The 16659-nt window shown below is 52.8% G+C and overlaps 1 pseudogene; it reads right to left on the bottom strand.

The window, feature by feature from the left end:
* Nucleotides 1–6892: 6892 nt before the first annotated feature.
* Nucleotides 6893–14788, bottom strand: LOC113888143 (annotated as a pseudogene).
* Nucleotides 14789–16659: the final 1871 nt, after the last annotated feature.

The following is a 16659-nucleotide window of genomic DNA, read 5'->3' on the forward strand; positions in this document are numbered from 1 at the left end:
ATTTCAATGACGGTGACAGCTCTAGAGACCCTTGGAGGTCCCGCACGGCCCCTGGTCTGGGCAGCCACACCCCACTCCAGGGCGCAGGGCCAGGGCACTGACGGGCACCCCGCTGGAACCCTGATGGAGGCAGTGAGCCAAAGGGGGAGCAGCCGATAAGTCAAGGTCAGTGAATGTGAGGAGTGATGGCCGCTGGCCGCCAGGAACTCGAGTGTGTGTGTGTGTGTGTGTGTGTGTGTGATCCAGCTCCAGGTCCCAGCTGTGGACGAGTCACAGTCAGCAAACATGAGTAATGGATACTGGCCGCTAGGAACTCGAGTGTGTGTGCATCTGCATGTCTGTGTGTATCATCCAGTTCCATGTCCAAGCTGTGTGTGTCTATCATCCAGCTCCATGTCCCAGCTGTGGACAGGTCCCCAGAGGACAAGGCCCGCCACGTACAGCAGCCTCCTCCACAGCCCATGGACACCCCCAGGAGGACTTATGCACCCGGCAGGGGCACGCTATGCTGCTCAGAGGTCAGGCTGGCCTCAGCCAGCTCCACCACTCGCCACAGACGTCTGCAAGGTCCCCATGAGCCCAGGGAGGCCACAGCCTGGGGAGCGGGGCTGAATGAGGGGGACTGCTCCTGGACCCAGCACCAGCAGAGGATGCGCTGCTCCAGATGCCTGAGCTCCAAAGGTCAGGCACCATCATGCCCAGTGGGCGGAGGATGAGGACAAGGGTGAAGCCCGAGGCAGGCGGACAGGGGGGCAGGGCCGGGTCGCTGACCAGACTGTGCCCGTCCACCAGGTGGGTACCTGCAGGAGCTCCACAAGCCACAGCGCCTGGGCAGCAGGAGAGGGAGGACAGTGCCCACGCAGCCCTGGGCCTGAGGGCATGCTTGAGGAAGGCAGCCCTGAGGGCAAAGATGGCAGGGCAGAGGCCCCTTGTCGGTCCTTGTGCCCAGGGCTCAGGGGCTGCAAGGCAGCTCTACTTAGGGGAACAGTCAGCGGGCCCAAGAGTGTGGGACTGCAGGGGGCTTGAGCCTCTCCAGGGGACCCCAGGACCCTGCGGCGGCCCCACATCCTGGCCGAGGGGTGTCCCCATGAGTCACGGCCACAATCCCCGAGGACGAGCCCTGCAAGCTCAGCCTCAGCCTCAGCTCCTGCCCGGGGACGGAGACAGAGAGCCCAGCTCTCCTGAGGCCATGGTCATCAGGCTCGAGAAGAGTGTGGTGGCCACGGACAGGGCCAGGAGCTGTCGCCAAGGGCCCCAGCGCTGCCCAGAAGCAAGAGGCAACAGGAGGAGCCCTCACCACCCACAGAAGCTGCATGACACATTCACAGCCACCAAGCGTGTCACCGGGAAGTCCCATCTCAGTCCCAGCCAGGAGGTGGGGCAGCAGGCACATCCCCCATGGGCACAGCGGGAGCATCTTCCTGGGACCAAAGGGACACTCAGCTGCCACCCCAGGCTGGCACCAGCCCAGCCCAGGGATACCAGGCACAGCCATTGAAGAAAAGGGGCTCATCAGCCTTCACCCCCTCAACGGGGGCCCCCTGGGAAGGAGGGGGTGCAGGCAGGGCTGACCACAGGGTGGGGACACCTCGGAGGTCAGAGAGCACGGGGCCCAGGCCTGAGTGTGCACTTGCACAGCCGTGGCATGCACAGGCTGCCAGGGTGAGAAAGCTTCTGCGCCTGTGCTCAGGGCTGCACCACTGGCTGGGATGGCCCTTCGGGCTGCAGGCTCCTGGGCGGAGGGGCAGAGGGCACATGCCGCGGGCTCTGTGGGCCATGCTGGGATCATCACACGATCTCTGTTTCTCTGGCTTTCTGTGTGTTTGGTCTGCAACCATTTCAAGGTGAAAAGCCACTCTCTGCCTATACAACACACGCCTGGCCTGGCTCGGTTCCGGGCTGCAACCCGCCACCCCTGCTTCCACAAAGGACACATTCCTGAGGGGCCTGGGCAGCCCGGGAGTCCCACACCTGGGCTCAGGGGCAGGGACACTCCTTGGAGCCTTCTCATGCGGCACGAATGTGAAGAACCTAGGCCCACGTGGGTACCATTCTCTTCTCCACAGGGTGACCAGTGTGACCCATAAAATCACAGCAGAGGTGAGGGAGTGTCACCTCGAGATGAGTTATGAGACAAACACTGTGGCTTCCATCTCGGGGCTGCTCTGTCTCTCTGAAATCACTGGATCTGGGGAAGGCCTGACTCGAGCAGCCCGGTGGAGAGGCCCGGTGGGGAGGGACCATCCCCTGCCGCAGCCTCGTGAACCCTCCAGAAGCAGAGCCTACCCATCTCCCACCCCAACACCCCAGGCAGACCAGAGGGCTGTGGCCCCAGAGAAGCCTTGACTGCAGCCTGTGATGGACCCCAGGCCAGAAGCCCCAGCCAGGCCTTCTAGAATTCTGTCCTTCAGACACCTGGGAGATTACCAGTGCTGGTTGTTTTAAGGGACTACACTACATCTGGGGTAATTTGCTACACATGGTTGCATGCTAAGTCACCTCAGTTGTGTCCGACTCCTTGCGACCCCATGGACTGTAGCCTGCCAGGCTCCTCTGTCCATGGGATTCTCCAGGCAAGAGTACTAGAGTGGGTTGCCATTTCCTTCTCCAGGGGATCTTCGCAACCCACATCTCTTCTGTCTCCTGTGTTGACAGGCAGGTTTTTACCCTTGTTATTCAGCAATGGGTAATTTATACACGATGACTTTAAATAGAGAAGATCACTGTAAGTCAATTGACAGCAAACAAACCGACAAGAAACCCCAGAAACCAATAGGAAGACCCTGGAAAGTCTGATGACACAAACTCTAAGATCGTCTGCCTAGTCAAACGCAAACCCCAAACCACAAAGTCAAGAGACAAGTGACAAAATGGGCCAAAAAATAGTACCAAGATGTGACTCAGGGCTCATATCATTAATGTATAGAGAAGTTGAACCAGTCAATAAGAAAAGACCAGTGACCCAAAGGAAAAGGGTGCAGGAGAGGGCCTTGGAAAATGCCAACCAAAGTGCCACCCCCCTCCCCCGAAATGATCCCACTGCAAGAATGTACTCGGGGGCTGGGGTTCCAGAGCTGCTGGTTCTGGGCACATGGGGCAGCTGGACACTGGCATTGCTTTTCATCTGTGGCTCCAACTGGATGGCGGGCCATCCTGGAGCCAAAGACAGACAAGCCTCGGCAACGACTGGCCAAAGAAGTGGGTGATGGCGCTGGGTGTTGAGGAGGTCTGGGCAGCATCACCCAGGAGCTGGGAGATCCTCTTGGTGAGGAACGTGTGGCAGGAAAGGCAGTGGCTTCCCACCAGCGAGAGAAGGCTGACCACACCTGCAGACCAGACAACTGTCAGGGCAGTTCCTGGGCAGACAACCCCCTTGCTGCTCTCCGCGCGTGTGTGCTAAGTCGCTTCAGTCGTGTCCGACTCTTCACAACCCCGTGGACTGTAGCCCACCGGCTCCTCTGTCCATGGGATTCTCCAGGCAAGAATCCTGCAGTGGGTTGCCATGCCCTCCTCCACGGGTCTTCCCAACTCAAGGATTGAACCCGCATCTCCTTACATCTCCTGCATCGGAAGGTGGGTTCTTTGCCACTAGCACCACCTGGGAAGCTCTTCGGGTCTCCATGCTCCCCCAGACCCACACTTGGTCCTAGGGCCGATGTTCCTTTCCCATCCCTGACCTCAGCATGTAGGCCTTTTTCCTCTGCCTCATCAGATAGTTCGTCCCCACACCCAGGCACAGGATCTGATCTCGCCCCACCCTCCTACGTGTCCAGATGTTATCAGCCCAAGTGAGGAGCTGTTGAGCAACTCAACAAACCTGACACCTGATCCTGCCTGGGCTGTGGATAGCCCCTCCTTCGGCTTCAGGCAGGGAAGGGTGACGACTGCTCAATGGGAAGCCCCAGATCTCGCGAGAGCCACCAGCCTCCTGGCTTTTCCCCGCCCTGCGGGGACCCTGCAGAGAACCAGTCCAGGAGAAGGGCAGGGGGCACACACCTAGGAGTCTCAGGCCTCTAGAGCCGCACTGCTGTGGGGTTTCTGGACCAGCAGCGGCAGCAGCACTGGGAGCTTGTGGGAGTCACAAATGCTGAAGCCCCACCCCAGATGTGCAAGATCAGAGATTCTAGGGCGGGGCCCTGCGGCCCGGCTTTGAGTGAGCCCTCCAGGTGTTCTCACGACCCTTCCAGCGTGAGAACCAGCGTCAGGATGGATAGTTTCTTTCTTTCTTTCTTTTCTTTTTTTTACGATGGATGGTTTCTGATCACATCCACTGCTAGTGAAGCCAGGAGCTTTCTCTCCCTGCTGGGTTCACTCACCTTGACCTCCAGGGAAAAGGCAGGCAGCAGGCACTGAGGGCTGCAACCATAGGCGGCCCTGGAGAACAGGAGTGCCTGGGCAAGATTCCCTCCCAGCGGGCCACACCTGTCGAGTGACAGGGGGAAGACTGTTACTTTGGGCCCTCCCCACCTCCAGAAGCATGGCACCCCTGGCCAACTCCACGTTTCTGGGCACTGGGCTCAGCTCTGCCCACCTCTCCCTTGTTACTCCGTGTGGGGCGGAGGGAAGGGGGCAGGATCCGGGCTTCACAGAGAATCATCCCAGTCACACTCACGGGCTGTGGAACACGGTGGGCCTGGCAATGGGTGGGGGCGGCTGGAGGCGGCCAGATTCGAGACCCTGGGAGGGTGGAAGGCATCAGGAGCGCGGGGCAAGGCCGCCCTCAGACGCCAGGACTGGAGGGCGGGGCCAAGCGGAGACCCCCTGACCCTGCCCTTTGGCATATTGGCGGGGTTGCCGCCCACCCTCCCCGCTCACACGGTCCTTGGGCGCCCCTAATACACTGTCCTGGGCCATCTCGAGGGCCAGACGCCCTCAGTACAGCAGGGGGGGGGGGTCCAGCCGGGAGTGGGGGGTGGGGCCCCGACGGAATCCCCAAGGTCTCCAGGGCCCTGGACTCTGGGGAGGCGTCTCTTCGCCCTCTCCCCAGGAAAAGACGCACAACCCAGCTAACTGCGGGGCTTTGACCCCGCCCAGGACCCAGAGGGCAGGCTTCTGTGCACCGAGATGGGGGGGGTGGGGACACGAAGCGAGGGGCCGTTTCCTTGCTTCGAGCCCCGCCCTGAGCGTCCCCGCGGCCGTCGCCTCTCGCTCCCCTCCTCAGGCCGCCCACCGGAAGCCGTGGTGTACCGCCTTCCTGCCCACCTCTTCCGGCTGGCTTCACCAATGACCATACTCGACTCCTGAGAAGACCCGCCCTCCAGCTCCAAGCAAGCCTGTCCCTCTTTCTGACGGGCAGCTCTGTGGCCCAATCAGAGCAGGCCGGTCGCGTGAGTTCCGCCTTCCGCCCAGCGGTCGGGTCGGTCTCTTTTTCCTCAGTCCGTAGTCGGGCGTGCTGTGGGCCCCTGGACTTTCCCGCGGGGAGATCCAGACTGTCCGCGTACGGATTACGTACAGAGTAATCCGATGTGTATACGCCAAGCCCTGCGGTGTGCCTATGGTGTGAGCTTGTATTCTGAAGGAATTAAGGTCACGGGAAGTTACAGGGAAATGCCCCTCCCGTTGTTGCCCCAGCATCAGCGTGTTGCGTAGCCAGTGGGCCCTCACACCAAGAGATGGCATTGGTACCATCAGAAAGCTTCTCAGGGTTCTCCGTGCGTGTGTGCGCGCGAGCCAGTGTTTAGGACACCACACTCCCACTGCTGGTGGCCTGGGTTTGAGTCCTGGATGGGGAGCTGGGATGCAGGATACCTCGCCATACACACACACACACACACACACACACACACACACACACGTCAGTACATTAATGAAAGCATGCAATTTGATAATGGGGTGTGCTTTTTTTAATCACACACTGCCCTTGAGATCCATCCATCTCAATCAATAGTTGGTTTCAGCAGTCAGTTTGTATTGCTAGCCGCCTTCCTTGGTGTGGGTCAGCCACAGTTGTTCAAGCCTTCACCCACTGTTGCCTGTTTCCACTTTTAGGTTTCTAGAAAAAATCTGCTTTGAACATTTGTATCCAGGATTTCCTGTGGTCAGAATTTTCCGTTTCTTTGGCATGAATGCCCAGCAGTGCAAGTGCTGTGTCCTAAGGAAGTGGACGATTAGCCTTAGAAGAAACTGCCAATTTGCATTCCACTGTGGCTGGACCATTTTACCTTACCACCCTGGATATTTTTAAAGCACATAATTGAAGATTTTTACAAAACATTGTTTTAGGCAAGACTGTTAACAATTCTGTTTCTCACCTCTAACTATATTCTTCTATGGGATCACCTACATAGTTCCTCACTCAGGTTAAAAAAAACACACACCCTGTATATTCAGTGTGATTTTAACTAGCAGTAATATATCTGCAAAAGTCTTCCTTCTCAGTACACAAAAGTCTAGCTCATGTCATCTCTGGCCACAAGGTACTGGAGGGAGCACATGTGCTATAATTTACATAAGGAATCCCCAACTCATGTGTTACCTTTTCCATTGTTCTTCTTATTTGTTTGTTAGCAGCTCTGAAGATGTGTAAATCTCCTGCTAGGATAATTATCTTTAAGTGGAACTGCCAGGTCAAAACCTATGGGTATTTACCATGTTTATTGATACTAAGCAGTTGCCTCCCCAAAAGACCCCGATCGGCATATAGCAGGGCTGTTAGCCCTGTGTTCCATATGTTGCAGAGATTTTCTCTCAGTCTCTCTCTAAAGAGCTCAGCTTTTTATTGAATGTGTTACTAAAGTGAGTGAAATTGCTCAGTTGTGTCCGATTTTTTGCGACTCCATGGACTGTAGCCTACCAGGATCCTCCATCCATGGGATTTTCCAGGCAAGAGTACTGGAGAGGGTTGCCATTTCCTTCTCCAGGAGATCTTCCTGACCCAGGGATCGAACCCGGGTCTCCCATATTGTAGGCAGACACTTTACCATCTGAGCCACCAGGGAAGTTACTACAGAGGTTTAGTCAAAAAGAGCAAAGCTCATGTCATCATCAGAGTCTTCAGATTCTTTTTACTTTGTTCTACTTTCTTCTCAGCTGGGGCAGCAGTGGTGGAGGGGGCAGGACCTTATGGTGGCGCAGCACCACTTGTCGGGACAGGTCCACCAGCCCCCCCATGGCAGATCAAGCTGCCGATGCTGACGCTGGCCAAAGCCTTTACAAACAAGCCTGGCCAGAAAGAGTCAACATTTACACTGGCTGCTTTAACGAGGGCACTGATCTTATCCTCTGTGACCATCACCTCACTAGGCAGAATGAGGGCCGAGTAGGTGCAAAGAAGTTCCAAGACAGAGGCCACAGTGCGGGTGAGTGCTCGGTGGGGCTGCTGGCTCGGTGCCAGTTGCCAGATGAAGTGAGGGCCTCACCCCAAAACAGCCTTGGCTTTTCAGAAGGACCGAGCACCTTAGGGGCCGCAGAAGAAAGGATCTCTCTTTTTTGGCTGCGCAGCATGGCATGCCAGATCTTAGTTCCCAGACCAAGAATTGACTCGAGCCCGCCCCCTGCAGTGGAAGCATGGAGTCTTAACCACTGTACCGCTGTGGGATTCCTGTCTCTTGTCTCAAAAGACTAGGCTGGCTGGTTTCGGCTGTCAAGAAGTTACACAATTTTATGTGACCAAATTATTACACTCTGGATTGATGATTTCTGGGTTGTGTATCTTGGGCACAAAGTTGTCCTGCCTCAAGTGAGGAGAGTCATGTGACTCGGGGCAGAATTTCTGAGTTCCCACACCCAATGCTTCGTGGACCCAGGCTGGCTGATTCTTGCTGTCCTGCTGGCCCCACTACTGTGTGTGTGTGTGTGTGGGGGGGGTGTCCTATGATCTCAGGCTAGGTAGGCCGGGACTGGGGCCAGTGCCCATCAGACACCCAGCCCCTGCCCCCGTGGGATGCCAGGTCAGTTGGGGAAAAGACAAGGAAACGTGTACAGAGAAGAGTGTTTTATAATATTTAAATGCATAGGTGGCCCACCGGTGAGCAAGCGAGATCCATGGGGAAAGCACAGATAAGAACCGAGAATCCACCTAAAACCAGTGCTCTTGAAAGGTCACCTGCATGGTACGAAGGAGGGACAAGGCTGTAAAAGGAACTGGGTCCATCCCAGCATGCGTCTGAGTGAGAAGACCGGTCCCCATCATCTGCAAGCAGGGGCTTCCATCCCTCTGCCACAGACAGTGGGGCTTCAGCAAACCACTGGCTGAGGGAGGCTCCCCCCAAACCCCCCCGCACTGTGGTTGTACTGCTGGGCTCCTGGCAGAGTGAATGCTCCCAGAAGGGACGCCTCACCTCTGGCTTCCCACTCAGGACTCCCAGAGGGCCAGCTAAAGACCGGTCTGTGATCTCACGTTGAAGACACCACCCATCCTCATGGAACGCTGGCAGGTCCCTCAGAGAGAGGAGTGGCCCTGTTATATCCCCAGGGTGTCACTGTCAGAGGCCAGATGATATAATTTTCTGTAAGGGCTGGGACTGTCTGCTATGGGCCTGGATTCACCCATCCCAGCCTCGCGGAGGCCCTAGAAAGTTGGTAGCATGTCACCCCCTTCTCCAGATGAGCAAATGAGGACACGAAGACTTGAGCAGATTGTTCTGAATCTCTAGCTAGCAGAGGGAGGGGTGGGTAAGGACACTGGCCTCTAAGTCTACCTCCTTTTGCAGGATGTGAAGTGAAGTGAAAGTCTCTTAGTCGTGTCCGACTCTTTGCGACCCCATGGACTGTACAGTCCACAGAATTCTCTGGGCCAGAATACTAGAGTGGGTAGCTCTTCCCTTCTCCGAGGGATCTTCCCAACCCAGGGATCAAACCCCGGTCTCCCACATTGCAGGCGGATTCTTTACCACCTGAGCCACTAGGGAAGCCCAAGAATACTGGATTCGGTAGCCTGTCCCTTCTCTAGAGGATCTTCCCGACCCAGGAATCAAACTGAGGTCTCCTGCATTGCAGGTGGATTCTTTACCAACTGAGCTCTCAGGGAAGCTCTTTCGCAGCCTACGCTTTCCATCTGGCTCCCAAGGAGGTTCCTGGGGCATCATATCACACATCAGCTTGTCCTGAAGGCATCAGAGGTGAGTCCCAGTGACTATCCCTGGGCCTTGGACCAGTCCATAAAGGAAGGAGGTGAGAAAGAGAAACACCTGTACTCTTGTGCCTAATCAGGAGGACTTTGAAACAGAGAGTACCTTTGAATTCTCATGAGATCAGGGAGCGGTTCTCATGGATACTTACCAGTCATCTGCATTCCTGTGATAAAAGGCTACTGCAACTCCCCCAATCTTCACTGGCCTCCAAGACACCAAAAGAGACACACACGGTGGGAGGTGGGAGGGAGGTTCAAGAGGGAGGGGGACATATGTATACCTATGGCTGATCCATGTTGATGTACGACACAGTATTGTAAAGCAATTATCCTCCAATTAAAAATTAACTTTAAAAAGTAGATACACAAGAAAGAATCAAAAAGATAAGATGAATTCTATAAGTCTAGGTGGATTTGAAAACAAAAAAAGAACTTTAGACATTAGAAACAAAACCACAGTCTTTGAAATAAAAATCTCAGCTGATGAATCAAACCACAGGTAGATGACTCGGAAGATGACAAGGCAGTGACCCTGAGGAGAGATGGGCCAGTCTTCGTGGCCCCTCATCCTGGCTTCTGGGCTTCCAATGACGTCAACCCCTTCCCTTCTTGCCCTGGGTCTGGGGTGGCAGCTGCTTCCTGTACTCGCTGCATGCCTTCAGCCCTCAGAGCCACTCCTGAGTGACCACCTGTGTTTGAGGCTCTCATGACCTTCAGGGGTCTCAGCAGTCACCATGCTGTCCCTGTGCTCGACTGGGGTGAAGGGCCAAGGGCAGCAAGTGCCTGAGGAGCCAGAGCGGCTGCTACCCTGAACTGTTATGGAGGGAATGCCAGGAACCAAGGCTGCAGTGTCCCTGGGAGGAAACTGACAAGGACACCTGCCTTAGCTCTCGGCTCAGGTCACAGGATGACAGCCACAGCTCTTCCACGGCAGCCTGCAAATTCCCCTGTGCCTGCAGGGTTGACGGGGCTGGAAATCAAACACAGCATTCTACCATGTAAGTTGCAGAATCCACAGGTTGCTTGAATTTCCAGCCTCTCTGCATTTCCTAGGTGAAAGGCAGGGGCACTGCGTGGATGTCAGTTCAGTTCAGTTCAGTTGTTCAGTCCTGTCTGACTCTTTGCAACCCCATGAATTGCAGCACACCAGGCCTCCCTGTCCATCACCAACTCCTGCACTCAAACTCACGTCCATCAAGTTGGTGATGCCATCTAGCCATCTCATCCTCTGTCGTCCCCTTCTCCTCCTGCCCCCAATCCCTCCCAGCATCAGAGTCTTTTCCAATGAGTCAACTCTTCGCATGAGGTGGCCAAAGTACTGGAGTTTCAGCTTTAGCATCATTCCTTCCAATGAACACCCAGGACTGATCTCCCCAAGGGACTCTCAAGAGTCTTCTCCAACACCACAGTTCAAAAGCATCAATTCTTCGGCGCTCAGTTTTCTTCACAGTTCAACTCTCACATCCATACATGACTACTGGAAAAAGCATAGTCTTGACTAGACGGACCTTTGTTGGCAAAGTAATGTCTCTGCTTTTCAATATGCTATCTAGGTTGGTCATAACTTTCCTTCCAAGGAGTAAGCATCTTTTAATTTCATGGCTGCAGTCACCATCTGCAGTGATTTTGGAGCCCAGAAAAATAAAATCTGACACTGTTTCCCTTGTTTCCCCATCTATTTCCCATGAAGTGATGGGACCAGATGCCATGATCTTAGTTTTCTGAATGTTGAGCTTGAAGCCAACTTTTTCACTCTCCTCTTTCACTTTTATCAAGAGGCTTTTTAGTTCCTCTTCATTTTCTGCCATAAGGGTGCTGTCATCTGCATATCTGAGGTTATTGATATTTCTCCTGGAAATCTTGATTCCAGCTTGTGCTTCTTCCAGCCCAGCGTTTCTCATGATGTACTCTGCATGTAAGTTAAATGAGCAGGGTGACAATATACAGCCTTGCCGTACTCCTTTTCCTATTTGGAACCAGTCTGTCGTTCCATGTCCAGTTCTAACTGTTGCTTCCTGACCTGCATATAGGTTTCTCAAGAGGCAGGTCAGATGGTCTAGTGTTCCCATCTCTTTCAGAATTTTCCATAGTTTATTGTGACCCACACAGTCAAAGGCTTTGGCATAGTCAATAAAGCAGAAATAGATGTTTTTCTGGAACTCTCTTGCTTTTTCGATGATCCAGAAGATGTTGGCAATTTGATCTCTTAACCAGAGATAAAAATTCCTCTGCTTTTTCTAAAACCAGCTTGAACATCTGGAAGTTCACCATTCACGTACTGCTGAAGCCTGGCTTGGAGAATTTGAGCATTACTTTACTAGCGTGTGAGATGAGTGCAATTGTGCGGTAGTTTGAGCATTCTTTGGCATTGCCTTTCTTTGGGATTGGAATGAAAACTGACCTTTTCCAGTCCTGTGGCCACTGATGAGTTTTCCAAATTTGCTGGCATATTGAGTGCAGCACTTTCACAGCATCATCTTTCAGGATTTGGAATAGCTCAACTGGAATTCCATCACCTCCACTAGCTTTGTTTGTAGTGATGCTTTCTAAGGCCCACTGGACTTCACATTCCAGGATGTCTGGCTCTAGGTCAGTGATCACACCATCGTGATTATCTGGGTTGTGAAGATCTTTTTTGTACAGTTCTTCTGTGTATTCTTGCCATCTCTTCTTAATATCTTCTGCTTCTGTTAGGTCCATACCATTTCTGTCCTTTATCGAGCCCATCTTTGCATGAAATGTTCCTTTGGTATCTCTGATTTTCTTGAAGAGATCCCTAGTCTTTCCCATTCTGTTGTTTTCCTCTATTTCTTTTCATTGATCGCTGAAGAAGGCTTTCTTATCACTTCTTGCTATTCTTTGGAACTCTGCATTCAGATGCTTATATCTTTCCTTTTCTCCTTTGCTTTTCACTTCTCTTCTTTTCACAGCTATTTGTAAAGCCTCCCCAGACAGCCATTTTGCTTTTTTTGCATTTCTTTTCCATGGCGAAGGTCTTGATCTCTGTCTCCTGTACAATGTCACGAACCTCCGTCCATAGTTCATCAGGCACTCTATCTATCAGATCTAGTCCCTTAAATCTATTTCTCACTTCCACTGTATAATCATAAGGGATTTGATTTAGGTCATACCTGAATGGTCTAGTGGTTTTCCCTACTTTCTTCAATTTCAGTCTGAATTTGGAAATAAGGAGTTCATGATCTGAGCCACAGTCAGCTCCCCGTCTTGTTTTTGCTGACTGTATAGAGCTTCTCCATCTTTGGTTGCAAAGAATATAATCAGTCTGATTTTGGTGTTGACCATCTGGTGACGTCCATGTGTAGAGTCTGCTCTTGTGTTGTTGGAAGAGGGTGTTTGCTATGACCAGTGTGTTCTCTTGGCAAAACTCTATTAGCCTTTGCCCTGCTTCATTCCGTATTCCAAGGCCAAATTTGCCTGTTACTCCAGGTGTTTCTTGACTTACTACTTTTGCATTCCAGTCCCCTATAATGAAAAGGACATCTTTTGGGGGTATTAGTTCTAAAAGGTCTTGTAGGTCTTCATTAGCCATTTAACTTCAGCTTCTTCAATGTTACTGGTTGGGGCACAGGCTTGGATTACTGTGACATTGAATGGTTTGCCTTGGAAATGAACAGAGATCATTCCGTCGTTTTTGAGATTGCATCCAAGTACTGCATTTCGGACTCTTTTGTTGACCATGATGGCTACTCCATTTCTTCTAAGGGATTCCTGCCCACAGTAGTAGATATAATGGTCATCTGAGTTAAATTCACTCATTCCAGTACATTTTAGTTCGCTGATTCCTAGAATGTCAATATTCACTCTTGCCATCTGTTTGACCACTTCCAATTTGCCTTGATTCATGGACCTAACATTCCAGGTTCCTATGCAATATTGCTCTTTACAGCATCGGACCTTGCTTCTATCACCAGTCACATCCACAACTGGTATTGTTTTTGCTTTGGCTCCATCCCTTCATTCTTTCTGGAGTTATTTCTCCACTGATCTCCAGTAGCATATTGGGCACCTACTGACCTGGGGAGTTTCTCTTTCAGTATCCTATCATTTTGCCTTTTCATACTGTTCATGGGGTTCTCAAGGCAAGAATACTGAAGTGGTTTGCCATTCCCTTCTCCAGTGGACCACATTCTGTCAGACCTCTCCACCATGACCCACCCGTCTTGGGTTGCCCCATGGGCATGGCTTAGTTTCATTGAGTTAGACAAGGCTGTGGTCCATGTGATTAGATTGACTAGTTTTCTGTGAGTATGGTTTCAGTGTGTCTGCCCTCTGATGCCCTCTTGCAACATCTACTGTCTTACTTGGGTTTCTCTTACCTTGGACGTGGGGTATCTCTTCACAGCTGCTCCAGCAAAGCACAGCCACTGCTCCTTACCTTGGATGAGGGGTATCTCCTCACTACCGCCCCTCCTGACCTTGAACATGAAGTAGCTCCTCTAGGCCCTCCTGCGCCTGCACAGCCACCGCTCCTTGGACGTGGGGTAGCTCCTCCTGGCCACCGCCCCTGGCCTCGGGCGTGGGGTAGATCCTCTCAGCCGCTCCTGCACTGTCACAGCCTGGCACTCAGCTCACCACAGGTAATTGTCTTAGTGTGGGTGCGGGCTCCCTAGCCATCCGAGGGGCTCCTCGAGTGGCCGGTCCGGGCGCGGTCACCTCAGCAACCTCCCACAGAATCGGGCTTCAGGCCAGCGCCTGTGTGGCCTTCCACTGCGTGGATGAGTGGGGCCTTAAAACTGAGACTTGGGATATTTGGTTGCCCTCAGTGGAAGCTGACAATCGGCAAGCCCCCCGTCCCCCAGAGCCTCCCTTGCTGATGGAAGTAGCTTGCCCAGCTGTGTCTGGGATGCTGGTGTTCTGTCCTTTGCGGACTGTGTCATTACCTCACCTGGTGCCAATGCCTTGCAAGGGGACACCAATTGTCCTCCAGACCCTCTGCCACCATGTCCTGTTGCCACGAGACCCACAGTGAAGTGAGTGAAGTCAAAGTCGCTTAGTCGTGTCCAATTCTTTGCGACCCCATGGACTATATTGTCCATGGAATTATCCAGGCCAGAATACTGGAGTGGGTAGCGTTTCCCTTCTCCCGGCGATCTTCCTGGCCCAGGGATCAAACCCAGATCTCCTGCATTGCAGGAGTATTCTTTACCAGCTGAGCCAAAAGGGAAGCCCTTTAAGACCCCTAAGTGGGGTCCGATTACTGCATGATCCAGGGGACAGGGATACAGTGAGGGTGGGGGCATCTTTCATCTCTGCACCTCTCCACTACACTCTTCCCTTCTTGCTTGAGTGGCCTGCAAGTTTTCTGTCTGTTCTTCTCAGTAAGCAGGGAACCCTGTAGGGATCATTTCAGGATTACTGAGTGTCAGGCACCCCGTTTCTCATCCTGTGCATGGCCCAGCAAGGTGTTGTGCCACAGTAGGGAGATAGAATGTACCTGTCTTCTCTCTGGTGGCTGGTAAAGCTGTCCTTGGGGAGGCATGTCTGTAGGTGGGCGTGCTCCAACTGGAGGACTCCGCTCCCAGACCCCAACTGTCCACGTGGAATCACTTTCTCTGTCCTTTTATGTCCAGGAGGGCTGTGCTGCACACCTTTGCCACCAGCCTTTTGTGCACCTTCACGCATATCTGCCACTATGCCCCGGCCCCGCCCGTCCACCACTACCTCAACCAACCTCAGCTTCCTCTTCTCTCGGGCCATACCTCTTGCTCTCTGCGGGCCGTCAGCTCTCGGTTGGGAGCACTGTCATTCGGTTTGTTTCTGGGGACCTAGGCCGCCGCAGGCCTCTCTCTGCTTCGGGGGTCGAGGCTGCAGCCTCACGCCATCATATTTACCCCTTTCAGGGCGGCCCCACCCCCCGAGGGCAGTGCCTGTGATGCTGATTGGCTAAGGCTCAGTGAGTGACCGGACAAAACCCAATGACATGGCCCAGGCTGCGCAGATTGGTCGGCCCCGGGCAGGCGGGCGCAAGGTGTGCGGAGAGCCGGCGGGGCGGGTGGGGTGCAGGCCTTCGCCAGGCAGTGGCCAAATGGTGGGTAGGTACAGGCGGGTTGGAGGTGGGGGAGGTTGGAGCAGCCAAGGCTGCCGAGGAGAGGGTTGGCCAGAGAGGGAGAAGGCGGGGCCGATTCTCTGCTGAGCCCTGGGCGATCCTAGAGAGGCTGGAAAGTGGCTGGGGCGTGCACGCGTGCGTACTGGAGGCCACTGCTGGGGAGTACGAACGCGCCACAAGCTAGGGTAGCCTTCAGTGGGGACATTTATATGGCATTTCTAAAATCCTGGCCACAGCCCTATGGGAGAAGCTGTCCCCACCCTCAGCACTGTCATCCCCTTTGAGAAATGAAACTGAGGCCAAAACGGGTGACTTTAGTTCACCTTTACATACACAAGTAGGCAACCTGTGGATTAGAATCATGCGTCAGGGTCACCCGAGTCTGTGGCTCTAGATCAAGGGACATTCAGACACTTAAGCACCTAGACCAGTTGACAGCATTCCTGTCCCTTATCACCTCAGCTACTCTGCACCCTGGAGGTATAGCTGGGCCACTCCCATCCCTACATGATCCTCTCTCCTCCCAGCCCCTATTCCTAAAGTCAGCTCTTCTGTTCTTGCCCAACTCCTGTGGGGGCCTGAACTCAGGCTTTTGGAATGGAGTTTTTATCATGGATTGTATTTGGAACTCCATTTAGGCTTCAACAGTGCATTGCTGCACAGTATTTGTTGTGAACATCACCAAATCAGGCATTATACATCTAAATACAAGCTGGTGTGGTGCACAGTGCCTGGTCACACATCCTAGCTTGTGTGTTCATAACAGCTTTACCTTAGAGTGCTTTACAGATGTCATGGTTATCATTATGGTCAGTTTCATTCACCCCTGGTGAATCTACTTTAACCCCACACACACACATTCAAAAGAGTAAACAATTATCACATGACCCAGCAACTCCTAGCTTTATATACACCCAATAATACACCAATATATATACACCCAATATACACCAAGTAATGGAGAAGGCAATGGCACCCCACTACAGTACTCTTGCCTGGAAAATCCCACGGACAGAGGAGGCTGGTAGGCTGCAGTCCATGGGGTCGCTAAGTGTTGGACACGACTGAGCAACTTCACTTTCACTTTTCACTTTCATGCATTGGAGGAGGAAATGGCAACCCACTCCAGTGTTCTTGCCTAGAGAATCCCATGAACAGAGGAGCCTGGTGGGCTGCCATCTATGGGGTCGCACAGAGTTGGACACGACTGAAGCAACTTAGCAGTAGCAATGTAAGTAAAACTATAATCCACAAACTTGAAAAGGAATGTTCGTAGCATTATTCACAATAGACAAAAAGTAAAAATTCAGATTTCTACAAACCGATGGACAAAACAGTCTATACATAGGATGGACTATTATGTGGCCATAAAAAAGAATGAAATTCTGTAACATGCTCTAATGTAGATGAACCTGAAATACATTATGCTAAGAAGCTAGGAGACAAAAAGGTCACATACTGTGATTCCACTCATACAAAATGTCCAGAATATGTTAAAACCCTAGAAACAGTAAACACACGA

The sequence above is a fragment of the Bos indicus x Bos taurus genome, chromosome X (assembly GCF_003369695.1).
Source record: "Bos indicus x Bos taurus breed Angus x Brahman F1 hybrid chromosome X, Bos_hybrid_MaternalHap_v2.0, whole genome shotgun sequence".
Lineage (NCBI taxonomy): Eukaryota > Metazoa > Chordata > Mammalia > Artiodactyla > Bovidae > Bos > Bos indicus x Bos taurus.